At 42.1% G+C, this 21,625-nt stretch overlaps 1 protein-coding gene across 8 annotated transcripts in view; it reads left to right on the top strand.

Annotated features, from left to right (window-relative positions):
* Positions 1 to 21,625, top strand: part of ark2n (arkadia (rnf111) N-terminal like PKA signaling regulator 2n) — a 161,168-nt gene that overhangs the window by 11,599 nt on the left and 127,944 nt on the right. For 2 of the 8 annotated variants that reach the window (XM_072497479.1, XM_072497483.1), the window contains one exon: positions 4,266 to 4,294. The exons of the other annotated variants lie outside the window; for them this stretch is intronic. The gene's annotated coding sequence lies outside the window, so the exon portion shown is untranslated. Of the gene's footprint in view, positions 1 to 4,265; positions 4,295 to 21,625 lie in introns of those variants that run through there. 8 annotated transcript variants of the gene reach the window in all.

The raw sequence follows: 21,625 nt of genomic DNA, 5'->3' as shown, positions 1-21,625 counted from the left end.
GTAAAATGGACCTGTGCAGGTGTCAGAGCGCATTGTTATTTCAAACCCATGAAAATAATTTTCTTGTTCACGGTTGGAGTTTGCTGTGCTGCCATGATTTAGACATTACACCAGTGATTGCACTTCAAAAGTACTTTGACCATAAATCACTTTGGAACAAGGTCGTGAAAGGTGCTATATAAATGGCAATCTTTACTTTCAATCACTTCCACCCCCCACCCACCAAATCATTATTCCCTCCCACATTTCCATTACCGCTGTTCTTTCCCTAGCTCCACTCCCGTCCCGTTGCTCAGCAAATGACTTTTTAAAAATTTGCATATATTATAAATCTTGCAGGTCATCGCAAATCGCTTTGCAGTGAATCACTTTAAACATAGTGGGAGTTGCTCAGGTGATTGGAAGGCTGGTTTGTGATGCAGAGTGAGGCCGACAGCGCGAGTTCAATTGCTGTACAGGCTGAGGTTATTCATGAAAGCCCTACCTTCTCAACCTTTCCCCTTGCCTGAGGTGTAGTGACCCTCAGGTTAAATCACAACCAGTCAGCTCTCCCCCTCAAATGGGAGAGCAGCCCATGGTCCTCTGGGACTGTGGCACCATTTAATTTTTAAAAAAGTAATCTTTATTGTCACAAGTTGGAATACATTAACACAGCAATGAAGTTACTGTGAAATGCCCCTTGTCGCCACATTCCGGCACCTGTTCAGGTACACAGAGGGAGAATTCAGGATGTCCATAATCATCTAATAGCACGTCTTTCGGGACTTGTGGGAGGAAACCGAAGCACCCGGAGAAAACCCACGCAGACATGGGGAGAACGTGCACACTCTGCACAGACAGTGACCCAAGCCAGGAATTGAACCTGGGTCCCTGGCGCTGTGAAGAAACAGTGCTAACCACTGTTATTTCAATAATCACTATGCTACCGTGCTGACCAGTCAATGTTGGAGGGAATGCAGCCAGTTTGCACACAACCAACTCCCACATACATCAATGTGGTGATGACCAGATAATCTGTGTTTATGCTGTTGATTGAGGGATAAATATTGTCCTTGACTCTGGGGATAATTAACCTGCTGTTTGAAAATAGTGCGTTGGGATCTTTTATGCCCATAAGAGAGTGGACAGGACCTTAATTTACTGTCTCATCTGATGATGCTGTACTCCTTCAGTATTCTTTTTTCAAATTTTTTTTTTCAGTTAAGGGGCAATTTAGCGTGGCCAATCCACCTACCTTCCCATCTTTGAGTTGCGGGGGTGGAACCCATGCAGACACGAGAAGAATGTGCAAACTCCAGACAGACAGTGACCCAGAGCCGGTGTTGAACTCGGGTCCTCAGCGCTGTATGCAGCAGTGCTAGCCACTGTGCCACCCCTCTCCCTCAGTATTCTACTGCCATTTCAGCCTAGATTATTGTGCTCCAGTCTCTAGTGGGATTTGAACCATCTGACTCAAGTGAAAGTACTACCAATTGAACTATGATGGATACCTGAGATTTTGAAATAAAAACAAAATACTGGAAATCTCAGCAGATCTGGCCATATTTGCGGAGAGAGAAACAGTTCATGTTTCGAGTCCACTATGACTTCAGAATCGAAAACGTTCTAAAGAGTCATTTGAAACATTAACTGTTTCTTTCTCTCTCCGCAGATGCCACAGATCGTTGAAATTGTTTTTCCTCTATTTGCCACTGCAGTTTTGCTTTATTGATCAACTGTGACAACTATATTTGAGAATTTTTGGAAAATGAGATTAGATTTTATGGATCTTCATAATTGTTGTATCTGTCCGAGACCTGTGACACATTTTGTTCAAATGTCTTTCAATTCTGACTGATCCCATTTTGCATTAACTCTGGGGGCCTAATTTTAACTGCTCAGTTCACGTACACATAGAACATTACAGCGCAGCACAGGCCCTTCGGCCCTCCATGTTGCGCCGACCTGTGAAACCACTCTAAAGCCCATCTACACTATTCCCTTATCGATAGAACATAGAAGGTAGTCAAGAAGGCATACGGCATGCTTGCCTTCATTGGCCGGGGCATTGAGAATAAAAATTGGCAGGTCATGTTGCAGCTGTATAGAACCTTAGTTAGGCCACACTTGGAGTATAGTGTTCAATTCTGGTCGCCACACTACCAGAAGGATGTGGAGGCTTTAGAGAGAGTGCAGAAGAGATTTGCCAGGATGTTGCCAGTAATGGAGGGCATTAGCTATGAGGAGCGGTTGAATAAACTCGGTTTGTTCTCACTGGAACGAAGGAGACCTGATAGAGGTCTACAAAATTATGAGGGGCATAGACAGAGTGGATAGTCAGAGACTTTTTCCAAGGGTAAAGGGGTCAATTACTAGGGGGCATAGGTTTAAGGTGCAAAATTCAGAGGAGGTGTACGAGGCAAGGGTTTTTTTTACACTGTTAAAATCAGGTCCTGGATATTTGCCAGCAAGACAAGCCAAGGCATGAACTGCAACTTAGTTGATAAAATGTTTTGAACTTCTGTTGAGTTTGCTGTATATTCATGTCATTTCAGTTAATTTTGAGCAAAAACTTTCCAATGTTTCTAGGGTCAAATTTGCCCAACCGCCTCGCCTCTCAGCATTTGCTGGACAGGTTGTGCAGTGAATCTTTGACCTTGGGCAAAAATGCTAATCTCTTTCTCTAACACTGAAAAGTTTATCAATGTATATCTTTTGAGACAAGTCTTTGGTCACCTCTTCAAAATACAGTCTTCCTAATTTGATGTCCTATTTTCTTATACCTATCGGTGTTTCGTTGAGATTTTTTTATGTAAAGGGTACTATGCTAGTTTCTGTGGGTGGTGAAGACTTGTATAGGGGCAAAAATCATGAAGGTGGTGGGGGTAGTGGGGAATAGTGATCCTGAGGAGAATTTGACGAATGATGCGTTGTTGGTTTTCATTGACAAAGTGTTAAAGTTCTGCCAGAACTGAAGCGTGAGTGACATGATTACTGGAATTACTAACCACAAGAAAATGCTTGTGAGTATGATAATTTTATAATCAGCAGTTTTCACATTTGTATATTGCAGTTAGATGTAACAGTGCACAGTGGTTAGCACTGCTGCATCACAGCGCCAGGCACCCGGGTTAAATTCTGGTCTTGGGCAACTGTCTGTATGGCGTTCGCACATTCTCCGGTGGTTCCTCCCACAAATGTGCAGATTAGGTGGACTGGCCATGCTAAATTGCCCCTTTGTGTCCAAAGATGTGTCGGTTAGGTGGCGATAGGGCGGGGGAGTGGGCATAGGTAAGGTGCTCTTTTGGAGGGCTGGTGCAGTCTCGATAGGCCAAATGGGCTCCTTCTGCACTGTAGGGATTCTATGAAAGAATGTCCATGAAAAAGCTGAAAAAAGAATCCATGTATTCTAACTGAATTTCACCATAAATTTCTGCAGGTTATTTGTGCCTTGATGCGTTGCCCCACACGGAGTTCACATTTAGGATCAGAATGTGGCATCGGTTTTTTGTATTGATTTTAGTTGCTTGGGGCTTGAAATAAAGGATGTTGTATCCCACTCTGGTATTGTTCAGAAATAGTTTATATTTATGTGGGGCTGAGGGGAATGATATACATTTAACAATATTGTGTTATCACTTCAATTTCGAAACAGCAGCAGGAATTTAGAAATAGGCTTTATTCTGGCCAGTCCTTCTAGCTGCTAAGAAAAACTGCTTATGCATTCTCTAGAATTAATGAGCCATCTGTAATGTAAAGAACTGGCTTGTATTTACTTAATTAGTTACACTTTAGAAACGGCGTGGTTTTTACAATTTTTTCATTCACTGAAATTGGGTGTCATTGGCAAGGTCACTGATTATTGAACATCCCTAATTAACCTTGAGGTGCTGGTCAGCTGACTTCTTGAATTGCTGCAGTCAATGTGATGAAGATGCTCCTATACTGTTGAAAAGGGAGTTTCAGGATTTTGATCCAGCAATGAGGAATGAATGGCAATATTATTCTCAAATCAGATTGATGTACAGTTTAAGAGGTGCAAATTCAACCGCTGCTCTTGTCCTTCCAAGTGGTGGAGGTGCTGTTCATGAAACCTTGATGAGTTGCAGTGATATACATTAGAGCCACATTGTGCTGGTGGTATGTGGATGAATATTTAAGTGATGGATGGGGTAACAGTCTTTGGGCTGCTTTGTTGTGGTTAGTGTCAAGTTTCTTGTGTTGTTTAAGCTGTACACATCCAGGCAAGTGCAGAGTCCATCACACTCTTGATTTATGTCTTGTAGATGATGGGCAAACGTTGGTGAGTCAGGAGGTAAGTTAGTCGCTATAGAATTTCCTGCCTCTGACCAGCTCTTGTATTTTTTTTATGTGGCTGCTCCAGTTAAGTTGCTGATTAATGGTGACCAGCAGGATGTTGATGGTAATGCTATTGAATGTCAAGAGGTAGTTGGACTGCCTCTTGTTGAAGATGCTCAAGTCCTGGTTTGTCCTGGATGGTGTTGAGCTTCTTGATTGTGGCAAGTGGTGGCTATTCCATCACCACACTGCTGACCTTGTGCCTTGTAAAAGCTTTCCAAGCCAGGAGGTGAATTACTTGTTGCAGAATATCCAGTCTCTGACCTGCTGTTGTAGTCACAATTCATATAGCTGGCCCTGTTAAGTCTCTGGTCAATAGTGACTCCCCCAGGATATTAATAGTGGAAGATCTGACATTGATATTGCTGCTGAATAAAGAAAAGTACAGCACAGGAACAGGCCCTTCGGCCCTCCAAGCCTGCGCCGACCACGCTGCCCGTCTAAACTAAAATCTTCTACACTTCCGGAGTCCGTATACCTCTATCCCCATTCTATTCATGTATTTGTCAAGATGCCCACTAAACGTCACTATCATCCCTGCTTCCACCACCTCCTCCGGCAGCGAGTTCCAGGCACCCACTACCCTCTGTGTAAAAAAACTTGCCTCGTACGCCTCCTCTGAATTTTGCACCTTAAACCTATGCCCCCTAGTAATTGACCCCTTTACCCTTGGAAAAAGTCACTGACTATCCACTGTCTATGCCCCTCATAATTTTGTAGACCTCTATCAGGTCTCCTTCGTTCCAGTGAGAACAAACCGAGTTTATTCAACCGTTCCTCATAGCTAATGCACTCCATTACTGGCAACATCCTGGTAAATCTCTTCTGCACTCTCTCTAAAGCCTCCACATCCTTCTGGTAGTGTGGCGACCAGAATTGAACACTATACTCCAAGTGTGGCGTAACTAAGGTTCTATACAGCTGCAACATGACCTGCCAATTTTTATACTCCATGCCCCGGCCAATGAAGGCAAGCACGCCGTATGCCTTCTTGACTACCTTCTATGTTCTATCGATAGGGAATAGTGTAGATGATCTTTAGAGTGGTTTCACAGGTCGGCGCAACATCGAGGGCCAAAGGGCCTGTACTGCGCTGTAATGTTCTATGTTCTCCACCTGTGTTGCCCCTTTCAGTGACCTGTGGACCTGTAACCTAGATCTCTCTGACTGCCCGTACTCTTGAGGGTTCTACCATTCACTGTATATTCCCTACCTGTATTAGACCTTCCAAAATGCATTACCTCACATTTGTCCGGATTAAACTCCATCTGCCATCTCTCCACCCAAGTCTCTGAATGATCTAAATCCTGCTGTATCCTCTGACAGTCCTCACCGCTATCCGCAGTTCCACCAACCTTTGTGTCGTCCGCAAACTTACTAATCAGACCAGTTACATTTTCCTCCAAATCATTCATATATACTACGAACAGCAAAGGTCCTAGCACTGATCCCTGCAGAACACCTCTAGTCACAGCCAATTAGAAAAACACCCTTCCATTGCTACTTTCTGCCTTCTATGATCTAGCCAGTTCTGTATCCATCTTGCCAGCTTACCTCTGATCCCGTGAAACTTCACCTTTTGTACCAGTATGCCATGAGGGACCTTGTCAAAGGCCTTACTGAAGTCCATATAGACAACATCTACTGCCCTACCTGCATTAATCATCTTTGTGACCTCCTCGAAAAACTCTTATCAAGTTAGTATGTTAGAATGTCAAGTAGAGGTGATTAACATCTCTCTTGTTGGAGTTGCTCCTGACCGGCACTGTATGGAACAATTATTACTTGTCACTTAGTGGCCAAGTTTGAATGCTGCCCCAATCTTGATGTATGTTGGCAGAGACTACTTCATTCTCTGAGGAGTTGCGAATGGAACTGAACATTGTGCAAGCATCCGAGAACCTCCAAATTTTTGACCATGTGGAGGAAAGTAATTTGAAGTATCTGAAGATTAATGGATCAAGACACAGTCCTGAGTAATCCCTGCAGCAGTCTCCTTAGGTAGAGGTGATTGGCCTCCGACCAGTATTACATCAGGTTTATAACTTTAAACGCAAGTAACCTTTTATTATGTACAGTATTATAATTAAACGGACAGAGAATGATTATCTACTGCCCCCTTTCCCAACTGCACTTTTCAAAACACAAAACCTGGGAACATGATGTCCTGGCAAGCATGCTGTTTAAATTTAGCCTTCTACTTAAAGACGCACTCCGATTATGGGTCCATGGATTAAAATCACAAAATAAATGGGATCAAAGAAAATACACAGGAAGGACTCTTGCAGCAGGTCATTGATGAGTAAGTGCTACTTGATAACACTGTCACCATCTATCACTTTGATTGAGATTAGGCTTCTGGGGCATTATTTGGCTGGTTTGGATTTGACTTGCCTTTTGTGGCCAGACATACCTGCGAAGCTTTGCACATTGCTAGGTATATGTTAATCTTGTAGCTGTACAAGAGCAGCTTGGGGTGCGACTAGTTCCAATACACATCGTTAGCACTGCAGCCAGAATGTTTTTGGGACCCATAGTCTTGGCTGTATTCAATGCAGTTAACCATTTTCTTGTATCAAGACTGGCACCTTTGGTGGGGACATATTGGCTAAAGACTGGCATTTATGGCGATGACGACCTCGGGAGGAGACTGAGAAACTAATTCTGCCAACTTGTTCTGTCTGAAGATGGTTGCAAACATTTCAACCTTATCTTCTACACTCACATGCCAGGCTCTCCCAACATTGAGGATATGGATTTTAATGGAGCCTTTTCCTCTCATTAGTTTAATTATCCACCATTATAGGTGCTGGATTTGACAGAACTGCAGAACGTTTGTTGCAGGATTGCTTGGCTCTATTTATAGCATGCTGCACCTTGAACTGGTATAACTTGAACTGGTTGGCACCATTTTAGGTATGCCTGGTGCTGCTTTTCTACACTGTTTATTAAATCGGTCATGAGTTTCTACATTGTTTATTAAATCAGGCTTGGTCCCCTGGCTTGGTAGTGCTAGTAGAATGAGGGATATGCTGGGCTATGAGATTACAGTTAAGAACATAAAAACTAGGAGCCAGGAGTAGGCCACTTGGCCATTCGAGCCTGCTCCGCCATTCAATGAGTTCATAGCTGATCTTTTGTGGACTCGGCTCCATTTTCCTGCCCGAACACCATAACCCTTTATTCTTCAAAAAACTATCTATCTTTATCTTGAAAACATTCAATGAAGGAGCCTCAATTGCTTCACTGGGCAGGGAATTTCATAGATTCACTACTCTTTGGGTGAAGAAGTTCCTCCTGAGCTCAGTCCTAAATCTACTTCCCCTTATTTTGAGGCTACGCCCCCTGGTTCTGCTTTCACCCGCCAGTGGAAACAACCTCTCCGCATCTATCCTATCTATTCCCCTCATAATTTTATATGATTCTATAAGATCCCCCCGCATCCTTCTAAATTCCAACGAGTTCAGTCCCAGCCTACTAAACCTCTCCTCATAATCCAACCCCCTCAACTCTGGGATTAACCTAGTGAATCTCTGCACACCCTCTAGCAGCAGTACTTCCTTTCTCCGGTAAGGAGACCAAAACTGAACATAATACTCCAGGTGTGGCCTCACTAACATCGTATACAGTTGCAGCATAACTTCCCTAGTCGTAAACTCCATCCCTCTAGCAATGAAGGACAAAACTCTTTTTTAAAATAAATTTAGCGTAGCCAATTATTTTTCTTTTCCAATTAAGGGGCAATTCGGCCCATTGAGTCTGCACCGGCTCTTGGAAAGAGCACCCTACCCAAGTTCAGCACCTCCACCCTATCCCCATAACCCAACACTAAGGGCAATTTTGGACACTAAGGGCAATTTATCATGACCAATCCACCTAACCACATATTTGGGTTGTGGGGGTGAAACCCACGCAGACATGGGGAGAATGTGCAAACTCCACACGGACAGTGACCCAGGGTTGGGATTCGAACCTGGGTCCTCAGCGCCGCAGTCCCAGTGCTAACCACTGCGCCACATGCCCCCCCCCCCCCCCCCGTTTGCCGCCTTAATCACATGTTGCACCTATAAACCAACTTTTTGCGACTCATGAAATGAAAAAATGCAAATCGCTTATGTCACAAGTAGGCTTCAAATGAAGTTACTGTGAAAAGCTCCTAGTCGCCATATTCCGGCGCCTGTTTGGGGGGGGGCTGGTACGGGAATTGAACCGTGCTGCTGGCCTGCCATGGTCTGCTTTAAAAACCAGCTCTTTAGCTCTATGCTAAACCTGACTCATGCACTAGGACACCCAGGTCCCTCTGCACAGCACCATGTTTTAATATTTTATCATTTAGATGATCCCTTTGTTGTTATTTCTACTAAAATGGATAATCTCACATTTGTCAACATTGTATTCCATCTGCCAGACCCTAGCCCATTCACTTAAACTATCCAAATTGTCATGTGAGAGTCCCTTTAAGAAATGGATGTTTAAGCAATGTACCTTTAAGAAATGGAGCTGATCATATTACTGAAGTGATGTCAGAGGGTGGGGGGAGCTGAGCTCACTTCTGCTTTTTTGAGTTTCAGTTTGAGAAGGCAGCTGGGAGTGTCTGTGTGTTTTGCTGAGAGCTGCAGGAAGAAACACAGCTGGTCTGTTGATTTCTGAAATCCAAAAGACTATAAACCTATTGAATGTAACCTAATATGTTCCAATTTTTGAAGGTTTGAAGTCTTTTGGATGTTTAAAGGAACAGTTTGAAGGATTATTTAGTGTTGTAGTCTTTTGGGGTTATCTTTGAAACAGTGTTTGTTTTTAAAAGGTTAACTTGAGTTCATAGAATAAACATTGTTTTGTTTTAAAAACCACTTATCCATTTCTGCTGTATCACACCTGGAGAGTACGCTGTTTGCTTCCCACACCACAATCTATTAAAAGTTGTGGGTCGGTTGAACTCCATGACACACTTTGGGGTTCTGTAAACCTGGACCCATAACAATTGAGGGCTCGAGGGGGATAAAAGTCTATTGATTGGATTGGCTTAACGAACTTAAAGACAGTGAGGGGTGAGCAAACAGACTGAGATTTGGCAAAAGCGTTGCAGTTAACATTGCCTGGCAAAATGTGAAAAGACGAGGTACTTACAGCGGTAGCTGAGCATTTAATTTTGCCTGAGATGCATTCTGACTCATTAGAAATGGCAAAGCTCCAGTTGCAAATTAAGCAATTTGAACATGAAAAAGAATTACAGCAGCTTGAATATTCAATAAGAGGAAAAGGAGGTTTTAATGTTTCTGACTCAAAGTGACCAAATCAAGATGACTGAATTTGACATACCTCAAATTAAATTGGAAAATGAGGATGTTCTTAAAAATTGGGATAAATTGTTGAGTTATCTTCCAGAGGAAAAACGAACTGACCTGAAAGAGTTATTGATATCACATGGGCAAGTTTGTAGAGATAAATTGGGAAGTACTAAAATGGCTATACATGATGTAGATGTGGGAAATGCTGCTCCTGTCAAACAATATCCAGATAGACTTAATCCTTTAAAATTGGCACAGGTTAAGAAAGAGATTGAGAGTATGCTTAAAAATGGCATAAGTGAAGTGGGTTGCAGCCAATGGAGCTCACCCATAGTGATGGTACCTAAACCAGATGGTACCCAATGGTTGTGTGTGGACTAGAGAAAGGTGAATGCAGTTACAAGAACGGACTCCTATCCTATCCCACGTTTGGAGGATTGCATTGAGAAAGTGGGACAATCCGCTTTTATTTCCAAATTGGATTTACTTAAAGGTTACTGGCAGGTACCTTTATCCAAAAGGGCGAAGGAGATTTCAGCTTTTGTGACTCCAGATGGTATGTACCAATTCAAATTTATGCCATTTGGCATGAAAAACGCCCCAGCCACATTTCAATGGTTAACTAATACAGTCGTTTCAGGATTATCCAATTGTGCGGTATATATCGACGATCTGGTAGTTTTCAGCCAGACATGGAAAGAACATTTAAAACATCTTATGGAGTTATTCGATCGACTTCAGGAGGCGGGTTTGGTGATAAACCTAGCCAAAAGTGAATTTGGAAAAGCCCAAGTCACTTTCCTTGGCCATACAATCGGACAGGGTCAATTGGTTCCACGGGATGTGAAAACGAAAGTTATTGGGGAGTTTCCGATACCCTTGACACGATGGGAAATAAGGTGATTTCTTGGTATGAGTGGATTTTACCGGAAATTTGTCCCACATTTTAGCAGTGTGGTCGCTCCACTGACGGACTTGCTCAAGAAGCGTAGCAAATTCCAGTGGACAGTAGAGTGTCAACAGGCATTTGACGGCCTGAAGGCTGTGTTAACCACTGCTCCTGTGTTAGTCATCCCAAATTATACCAAACCATTTAAAGTGGCTGTTGATGCGAGTGATGTGGGCGTAGGTGTGGTGCTTCTACAAGACGATGACGAAGGGCTAGAGCGGCCTGTTGGTTATTTTTCAAAGAAATTGAATTCTCACCAGAAAAAGTATTCAACGATTGAGAAGGAGACTTTGAGTTTGGTGCTGGCTTTGCAACATTTTCACATTTATGTGACCAGCAATCCGTCTGACACCATTATATATACTGATCATAATCCGTGGACGTTTTTAGAGCGATTCCAGAATAACAATGCGAGGCTGTTTCGCTGGAGTTTATTGTTACAGCCATTTCATTTTAAAATGGTACATGTGGCAGGATGGGATAACGTGACAGCCAATGCTTTGTAATTAACGTGATGAACGGAAGGATTTCGGTTGGAGGGAGAAGAACGGGGAAAAAAATGGACTATATTATACCTGTTTGTGTGTGTTGTTTTTTTTGAACCGGTAAAGTGTTTTTACTGTGTGCATTTCTTAATTGATGGTGCAAAGGTGAAAAATGAAACCATCTTGAAGTTGATGGTTTATTTTTTTTCTTGGGAGAGGTGTCATGTGAGAGTCCCTTTAAGAAATGGATGTTTAAGCAATGTACCTTTAAGAAATGGAGCTGATCATATTACTGAAGTGATGTCAGAGGGTGGGGGGAGCTGAGCTCACTTCTGTTTTTTTGAGTTTTAGTTTTGGAAGGCAGCTGGGTTTTGCCTAGAGCTGCAGGAAGAAACACAGAGCTGGTATGTTGATTTCTGAAATCCAAAGACTAAATATATTGAATGTAACCTAATGTGTTCCAATTTTTGACGGTTTGAAGTCTTTTGGATGTTTAAAGGAACAGTTTGAAGGATTATTCAGTTATTTGGGGTTATCTTTGAAGCTAAGGGTGTTAAGATATTCAATATTTGTTTTTAAAAGGTTAACTTGAGTTCATAGAATAAACATTGTTTTGTTTTAAAAACCACTTATCCATTTCTGCTGTATCACACCTGGAGAGTACGTTGTGTGCTTCCCACACCACAATCTATTAAAAGTTGTGGGTCGATTGAACTCCATGACACCTTTGGGGTTCTGTAAACCTCGGACCCATAACAAAATCCCTCTGCAGACTTCCGGTATCCTTTGCACTTTTTGCTTTACCACTCACCTTAGTGTCGTCTGCAAACTTGGACACATTGCACTTGTTCCCCAACTCCAAATCATCTATATATATCGTGAACAATTGTAGGCCCAACACTGATCCCTGAGGGACACCACTAGCTACTGATTGCCAACCAGAGAAACGCCCATTAATCCCCACTCTTTGCTTTCTATTAATTAACCAATCCTCTATCCATGCTACTACTTTACCCATCATGCCATGCATCCTCATCGTATGCAGCAACCTTTCGTGTGGCAACTTGTCAAAAGCTTTCTGGAAATCCAGATATACCACATCCATTGGCTCCCCTTATCTACCGTACTGGTAATGTCCTCAAAAAATTCCACTAAATTAGCTGGGCACGACCTGCCCTTTATGAGCCCATGCTGCGTCTGTCCAATGGGACAATTTCCATCCAGATGCCTCGCTATTTCTTCCTTGATGATAGATTCCAACATCTTCCCTATTACCGAAGTTAAGCTAACTGGCCTATAATTACCCGCTTTCTGCCTACCTTTTTTAAACAATGGTGTCACGTTTGCTATTTTCCAATCCGCCGGGACCACCCCAGAGTCTAGTGAATTTTGGTAAAAAATTCATGGCATGTAGTTCTACAAGTGCTGATGTCACACAATGCCTAATGGATGCCAGTTGGGAGTTTCAAGAGCTGTTCTAAATCTATCCTTTTAAGCACAATGAAAAGTATCCTCAGTCTGAGGGTAAGATATTCTATGCATGAACTTTGGCTAGTACCGTTTGTTTTATATTGAAGGACTCCTGAATATTTTGACCATGCCTGATGGTTGCCATGAAAGATCTTTGGTAACTTGGCACAAATCCAAATTATTTAGGGAATAGAAATGATATGTTTCCAATGAACAAAGAACAATACAGCACAGGAACAGGCCCTTCAGCCCTCCAAGCCTGCGCCGATCATGGTACCTGTCTAAATTAAAACTGTTTGCACTTACGGAGTCCGTATCCTTCCATTCCCACCCTATTCATATATTTGTCTAGATGTCCCTTACATGCTGCTATCGTATCTGCTCCCACCACCTCCCGAGGCAGCGCGTTCCATATATTTACCACCCTCTGAGTAAAAAAACTTGTCTCGCACATCTGTTCTAAACTTTTCCCCACGCACTTTAAACCTATGTCCCCTAATACTTAACATCCCTGCCCTAGGAAAGAGCATGTAATATATAAATTCATTATTTAAAATGTACAACATATGCTCCTATGGTATAAGAACTAGGAGCAGGAGTAGGCCATCTGGCCCCTCGAGCCTGCTCCACCATTCAATGAGATCATGGCTGATCTTTTGTGGACTCAGCTCCACTTTCCGGCCCGAACACCATAACCCTTAATCCCTTTATTCTTCAAAAAACTATCTATCTTTATCTTAAAAACATTTAATGAAGGAGCCTCTACTGCTTCACTGGGCAAGGAATTCCATAGATTCACAACCCTTTGGGTGAAGAAGTTCCTCCTAAACTCAGTCCTAAATCTACTTCCCCTTATTTTGAGGCTATGCTTCCTAGTTCTGCTTTCACCCGCCAGTGGAAACAACCTGCCCGCATCTATCCTATCTATTCCCTTCATAATCTTGTATGTTTCTATAAGATCCCCCCTCATCCTTCTAAATTCCATCGAGTACAGTCCCAGTCTACTCAACCTCTCCTCATAATCCAACCCCTTCAGCTCTGGGATTAACCTAGTGAATCTCCTCTGCACACCCTCCAGTGCCAGTACGTCCTTTCTCAAGTAAGGAGACCAAAACTGAACACAATACTCCAGGTGTGGCCTCACTAACACCGTATACAATTGCAGCAGAACCTCCCTAGTCTTAAACTCCATCCCTCTAGCAATGAAGGACAAAATTCCATTTGCCGCCTTAATCACCTGTTGCACCTGTAAACCAACTTTCTGCGACTCATGCACTAGCACACCCAGGTCTCTCTGCACAGCAGCATGTTTTAATATTTTATCATTTAAATAATAATCCCTTTTGCTGTTATTCCTACCAAAATGGATAACCTCACATTTGTCAACATTGTATTCCATCTGCCAAACCCTAGCCCATTCACTTAGCCTATCCAAATCCCTCTGCAGACTTCCAGTATCCTCTGCACTTTTTGCTTTACCACTTATCTTAGTGCCGTCTGCAAACTTGGACACATTGCCCTTGGTCCCCAACTCCAAATCATCTATGTAAATTGTGAACAGTTGTGGGCCCAACACTGATCCCTGAGGGACACCACTAGCTACTGATTGCCAACCAGAGAAACACCCATTAATCCCCACTCTTTGTTTTCTATTAATTAACCAATCCTCTATCCATGCTATTACTTTCCCCTTAATGCCATGCATCTTTATCTTATGCAACAATCTTTTGTGTGGCACCTTGTCAAAGGCTTTCTGGAAATCCAGATATACCACATCCATTGGCTCCCCGTTATCTACCGCACTGTTAATGTCCTCTCAAAATTCCACTAAATTAGTTAGGCACGACCTGCCCTTTATGAACCCATGCTGCGTCTGTCTAATGGGACAATTTCCATCCAGATGCCTCGTTATTTCTTCATTGATGATAGATTCCAACATCTTCCCTACTACCGAAGTTAAGCTCACTGGCCTATAATTACTCGCTTTCTGCCTACCTCCTTTTTTAAACAGTGGTGTCACGTTTGCTAATTTCCAATCTAGTGAATTTTGGTAAATTATCACTAGTGCTTTTGCAATTTCCCTAGCCATCTCTTTTAGCACTCTGGGATGCATTCCATCAGGTCCAGGAGACTTGTCTACCTTTAGCCCCATTAGCTTGCCCATCACTACCTCCTTGGTGATAGCAATCCTCTCAAGGTCCTCACCTGTCATAGCCTCATTTCCATCAGTCACTGGCATGTTATTTGTGTCTTCCACTGTGAAGACTGACCCAAAAAACCTGTTCAGTTCCTCAGCCATTTCCTCATCTCCCATTATTAAATCTCCCTTCTCATCCTCTAAAGGACCAATATTTACCTTAGCCACTCTTTTTTGTTTTATGTATTTGTAGAAACTTTTACTCTCTGTTTTTATATTCTGAGCAAGTTTACTCTCATCTATCTTACTCTTCTTTATAGCTTTTTTAGTAGCTTTCTGTTGCCCCCTAAAGATTTCCCAGTCCTCTAGTCTCCCACTGATCTTTGCTACTTTGTATGTTTTTTCCTTCAATTTGATACTCTCCCTTATTTCCTTAGAAATCCACGGTCGATTTTCCCTCTTTTTACCGTCCTTTCTTTTTGTTGGTATAAACCTTTGCTGGGCACTGTGAAAAATCACTTGGAAGGTTCTCCACTGTTCCTCAACTGTTTCACCATAAAGTCTTTGCTCCCAGTCTACCTTAGCTAGTTCTTCTCTCATCCCATTGTAATCTCCTTTGTTTAAGCACAAAACACTAGTGCTTGATTTTACCTTCTCACCCTCCATCTGTATTTTAAATTCCACCATATTGTGATCGCACCTTCCGAGAGGATCCCTAACTATGAGATCCTGAATCAATCCTGTCTCATTACACAGGACCAGATCTAGGACCGCTTGTTCCCTCGTAGGTTCCATTACATACTGTTCTAGGAAACTATTGCGGATATATTCTATAAACTACTCCTCAAGGCTGCCTTGACCGATCTGGTTAAACCAATCAACATGTAGATTAAAATCCCCCATGATAACTGCTGTACCATTTCTACATGCATCTGTTATTTCTTTGTTTATTGCCTGCCCCACCATAATGTTACTATTTGGTGGCCTATAGATTACTCCTATCAGTGACTTTTTCGCCTTACTATTCCTGATTTCCACCCAAGTGGATTCAATCTTATCCTCCATAGCACCGATGTCATCCCTTACTGTTGCCCGGATGTCATCCTTAAATAACAGAGCTACACCACCTCCCTTGCCATTCACTCTGTCCTTCTGAAAAGTTTGATACCCGTGGATATTTAACTCCCAGTCGTGACCATCCTTTAACCATGTTTCAGTAATGGCCACTAAATCATAGTCATTCACGATGATTTGCGCCATCAACTCATTTACCTTATTCCGAATACTACGAGCATTCAGGTAAAGTACACTTATGTTGGCTTTTTTACCTCTGTTCTGAATCTTAACACCTCGATCAGTAACCTCTCCTAAGTTATATTTCCTCTTAACCTTTCTCCTAATTTTTCTTTGTCGTCGAACCCGTATCTTCATGTAACAACCTGCCGCGTTGCTTACCATTAATGTTTTCACTTCCCGTTTTATTTCTTTTAGTATTCCTGGTCCTACTCACTGAGCTCCCCTCAGTCACTGTACCTTGTACTGTCACCCTTTTTGATTTTTGACTATGGCTTCTCTGCCTTACACTTTCCCCCTTACTGCCTTTTATTTCTGCCCCTGTTTTACTACCTTCAACTTCCTGCATCGGTTCCCATCCCCCTGCCACATTAGTTTAAACTCTCCCCAACAGCTCTAGCAAACCCCCCCCCCAGGACATCGGTTCTATTGAATATTGTATGTTCTGACCGTACAAAATTAGCAAATACAATTAACATAGAATTAGAGTTGATATCATTTGGTAATTGAGAGAAGGCAGTACATAAAAGATTATTAACTATAACTAACTGCATCGAACAAAGAGTGCAACTTGCATTGATTTCCTAAAGTTGGTTACGTTGGCAGTTCTTCCAAAATGCATGCATCTATGTGCTGGCATACTGCAAATTCAGACCTTCCTGCTTATATTTATGCTTAGAAATATATTGACAAATCTCTTAGAGTTCTTCGAGGACATAACAAGCAGGGTGGATAAAGGGAAATCAGCAGATGTAGCGCATTTGGTTTTCCAAAAGGAATTCAATCAGGTGCCACGTGGTAGGTTATTCAGAGTTCATGGTGTTTTGGGTGAATTACTAACACATAGGAAGATTGGCTAACTAACAGGAGACCGAGTTGGGATAATCAGGTTATTTTCAACTTGGCAAACTAATTAATGGAGTGCTGTAGGGATTAGTGCTGAGGCCTCAACTGATGATTATTACTATTTATGGTCTATGTTCATGAATTGGATGAATAGACTGACTATTGCAGTCAAATTTGCTGACAGTACAAAAATAGGTAGCAAACCTCGTTGTGAAGAGGATACAAAGTCTGCCAAGGGATGTAGATAGACAGTAGCTTGGTAGTACAGAACTTGAATATTGTTGAAAAGTGAGCCATGTTGTCAAAGCTCTTTGTCTTGCATTCATCAGGACAAAAAGGGGTGCTGACTGGTTGAGAAGTTGACTAGGCCGAGACATTGCAATGGTCAAAGCAACTATGCTTTCTTGACTTGCCAATAATCGGTATCCCTTTTCTCCTGTAGTATGAATTGTTATTTGAAATATGGCATTCTTGCAGTTGTCCTGTTGAGTGCAAGACAAAGGTTTTGGCAACAAGACTCTCTGTTGAGGGATATAGATAAGTTAATGATCGTATTACGATCCCAGACCAGACCCCGACAGTGGCTAGGATGCAGGACAGAAACCCCAATATTTTCTTATAATTTTGTCAGACTGTGAGGAAAGGATACCTTGCCCCAGTAGTGATTGCATGAAGAAATAGGGATATGGTATATTAAAACAAACATTATTGCTATCAGAGTATTAAAATCTTTAACAGAACACCATAAAATAACTTCTAATAACCCCATAAAAATACTCAATACAGTAAATACAATACCTTAACTGCCATCTTTATTTCCACTTAATAAGGAAAAAAAATCATTTCCGCTCTCAATCCACTATAATGACCAATGGAGTTGAGGAATACATGCTTTACAGAGATGCTCATTGAGAAAGAGAGATCTCTTGATACTGCTTTAAAGAGAAGATCTGACTCCAGTCAGACTCCTGCAGCAACTCTGGCTGTATGACTTCAGAAGCTGTTTCTCAGCTTGTTTCAGCTCCCCCTAGGTCTCAGACAAGCCTGCACTGCTTTAAACAACTGAACCTCACTGCAGAGATCAAGCTGCCTCTGAACACAGCTTCATTCAGATCAGAACTGAAGTGCTTTCTCAAACTGCCTGATGTTTTAGCTCCACCCAGCAACGACATCATCTTATACCAAGTTGAAATATGATTACCTCCACAGGGAATCCCCTTAATAAAAGCAAAATTCCATAACCCAAGCTTTTTCAATGGTTTAATTACACCCCTGGCTCCCAACCTTTCAAACCAGGATTCTTTTAAAGCATGACTGCAGCAGTCAAATACACTCTAACCCAGGTTTTTAACTCTACTGCACCAAAATACCTAAAATACAATACATCTGAAATTCCTACATTCATCACAATGGGTATAAATTTGGTAGATGTGAGGTTGTTCACTTTACTAGGAAGAATAGAAAATCAGAATGTTATTTAAATGGCAAGAGACTATTGAAATAACAGTGGTTAGCACTGTTTCTTCACAGCGCCAGGGTCCCAGGTTCGATTTCCGGCTTGGGTCACTGTCTGTGCAGGGTCTGCACGTTTTCCCCATGTCTGTGTGGGGGTGCTCCCACAAGTCCCGAAAGACATGCTGTTAGGTGAATTGGACATTCTAAATTCTCCCTCTGTGTACTCGAACAGGTGCTGAAGTGTGGCGACTAGGGGCTTTTCACAGTAACTTCATTGCAGTGTTAATGTAAGCCTACTTGTGACAATAAAGATTATTATAGAATGCTACAGTACAGTTTTAAAAATGTGTTCACGGATGTCTTGGTGTCACTGGCTAGGTGAGCATTTATTGCAATTATGCATTTATTGCAATTTATTGCTATTTGGGTGTCCTTGTATATCACAAAACTCTAGCATGCACGTACACTAAGTAATTAGGAACGCAAAAGGAATGTTGGCCTTTATCTCTTTTGAGGAGGGATATACTTGCATTGGGAGCAGTTCAGAGATGGTTCACTAGAGTCATGGTCATAGTTTCACAGCACAAAAAATGGCCATCAAGCACCAGTAATCCCATTTTCAAGCACTTGGTCTGTAGCCTTGTATACTATGGCATTTCAAGTGCTCATCTAAAAGCTTCTTAAATGTTGTGAAGGTTTCCACATTTACTATCCTTTCAAGCAGTGAGTTCCAGATTCCCACCACGTTTTGGTTGAAAACATTTTCTTCAAATCCCCTTTAAATCTCCTGCCCACTACTTAAATCTTTGCCCCCTGGTTATTGACCCCTCTACTAAGGGAAAGGTTTCTTCCTATCTATGTTCCTCATAATTTTGTACACCTCGATCAGGTCCCCCCTCAGCCTTCTTTGCTCTAAGGAAAACAACTCCAGCCTAACCAGCCTCTCTTCATAGCTGAAACGCCCCAGCCCAAACAACATCCTGGTGAATCTCCTCTGCACCCTCTCTAATGCAATCACATCCTTCCAATAGCGTGGTGACCAGAGCGCAGACAGTACTCTAACTGCGGTCTAACAAGCATTTTATACAGCTCCATCAAAACCCCCCTGCTCTAGGAATGAAGGGGTTGTCTTATGAGGAAAGGTTGAGTCGATTGGGCTTATTATCGATTGGAGTTCTGACGAATGAGAGGTGATCTTATACTGAGGGGGTTTGACAGGGTAGATGCTGAGAATATATTTCCCCTTTTGGGGAAAACTAGAACTAGGGAATATAGTATGAAAAGAAAGGATCTCCTATTTCACATTGAGATGAGGAGGACTTTTTGTTGTTGAGGGTTGTTAATCTTTGGAATTCTCTACCCCAGAGGACAATGGCGTTTGTGTAATTCACTATTAGGCTGAGTTAGACAGATTTTTGATCTACAAGGGAGGTCGAGCATTGTTGTGGGCAGAGTGGAAAGTGGAGTTAAAGGCACAATCTGATCAGCCATGATCTTTTTGATGGCGGATCAATTGTGAGGATCCGAATGGCCTGCTCTTGGTCTTATGATCTTATGATTGACGTAAAAACTGTTGGCAGACGCCCCTTTCCTTTTAATGGAGCCAAATATTTGGGCAAGTGAATCATTAACTCTGTAATGTTCTGAATAACAAATTTAAAAACAATTCAAGGGAAATGGGAGAAATTACATTCTTTAATGACTTTAATTATGCATGTTCAGAAGTTATTTTAGGATTATATAGCTGATGGCATCCAAGTTTTGCAATAAATATGCTTCATTGTGTGTGGCCAGTTACAGGCTGCTGGTTGCTTTGCGGGACCCCATTTTTGTATGAATGAATTTCCATTGCCGAGAGTTGGTGTAAATTTACAGTAAGAAGTCCATTTACTACTAGTTATAGTCGGTGCTGAAGGAGTTTCTAGTTTTATGAAATTTTGAAAGGTAACCTTGCAATTTAGAGCCTTAATTCAGAAATTGTTCTAAAAATGTTGTGGTGGGAAGGAGTGCGATTCAGTGAATAAAAGTATATATATTTTTTGAAGCACAATTAAAGCTGTGTCTGCATCAAATCACTGAAATTGTCTATTTTTATGCTGGATGTCATTTCTTTAAATGAAGACATGGGAAAAAAGACATTTTGAGTTGCAGAAGATGGAGCTATTGTTAAATCTAGGCTAAAATCCTGGTCTGGATGGATTGTACTCGTAGATATTAAAAGAAGTTAGGAAAGCGCTAGCAGAGGCACTATTACATTCATTATCATAGAATTTACAGTGCAGAAGGAGGCCATTCAGCCCATTGAGTCTGCACCGGCTCTTGGAAAGAGCACCCTACCCAAGGTCAACACCTCCATCCTATCCCCATAACCCAGTAACCCCACCCAACACTAAGGGCAATTTTGGACACTAAGGGCAATTTATCATGGCCAATCCACCTAACCTGCACATCTTTGGACTATGGGAGGAAACCGGAGCACCCGGAGGAAACCCACGCACACACGGGGAGGATGTGCAGACTCCGCACAGACAGTGACCCAAGCCAGCAATCGAACCTGGGACCCTGGAGCTGTGAAGCAGTTGTGCTATCCACAATGCTACCGTGCTGCCCCCAAAAAATTAGAAAAAGGAATAGAGCAATGTATTGGAGTACAGTTTCTAGATATAAGAAGGAAGGTTCAATTAACTCACGGGAACTATAGACTAACTAGCTTATCAGTGGTATGAAAGATAATGGAATTATTGCTCATAAACTATAACTGATAAACATCTTGAAACTGAAAATATGATAAAAAATAGTCAGCCCAAATTCCAAAAGGGAAGGTCCTGCTTGACCAACTGTATTGCATTATTTAAAGAATAACAGAGTAAAGAAGAATATTGCAAATATAGAAACATAAAAATTAGGAGCAGGAGTGTAGGCCATTTGGCCTTTTAAAAAATTTTGTTCTTGGGATGTGGGCATTGCAGTGACCAGCATTTATTGCCCAGCCCCGAGGGCATTTAAGAATCAACCACATTGCTGTGGATCTGGAGTCACATGTAGACCAGACCAGGTATGAATGGCAGATGTCTTCCCTAAAGGACATTAGTGAACCATATGGGTATTTATGACAATCGACAATGGTTTCATGGTCACGGGCGGCAATGTGGCACAGTGGTTAACACTGCTGCCTCACAGCTCCAGGTACCCTGGTTCAATTCTGGACTCGGGTAACTGTCTGTGTGGAGTTTGCACTTTCTCCGTGTCTGCGTGGGTTTCCTTTGGGTGCTCCGGTTTCCTCCCACACACAGTCCAAAGATGTGCACGTTAGAGGGATTGTCCATGCTAAATTACCCTTAATGTCTAAAAAGGCTAGGTGGGG

The sequence above is a fragment of the Scyliorhinus torazame genome, chromosome 3 (genome assembly GCF_047496885.1).
Source record: "Scyliorhinus torazame isolate Kashiwa2021f chromosome 3, sScyTor2.1, whole genome shotgun sequence".
Lineage (NCBI taxonomy): Eukaryota > Metazoa > Chordata > Chondrichthyes > Carcharhiniformes > Scyliorhinidae > Scyliorhinus > Scyliorhinus torazame.
This window is presented reverse-complemented; position numbering and strand designations above follow the sequence as displayed.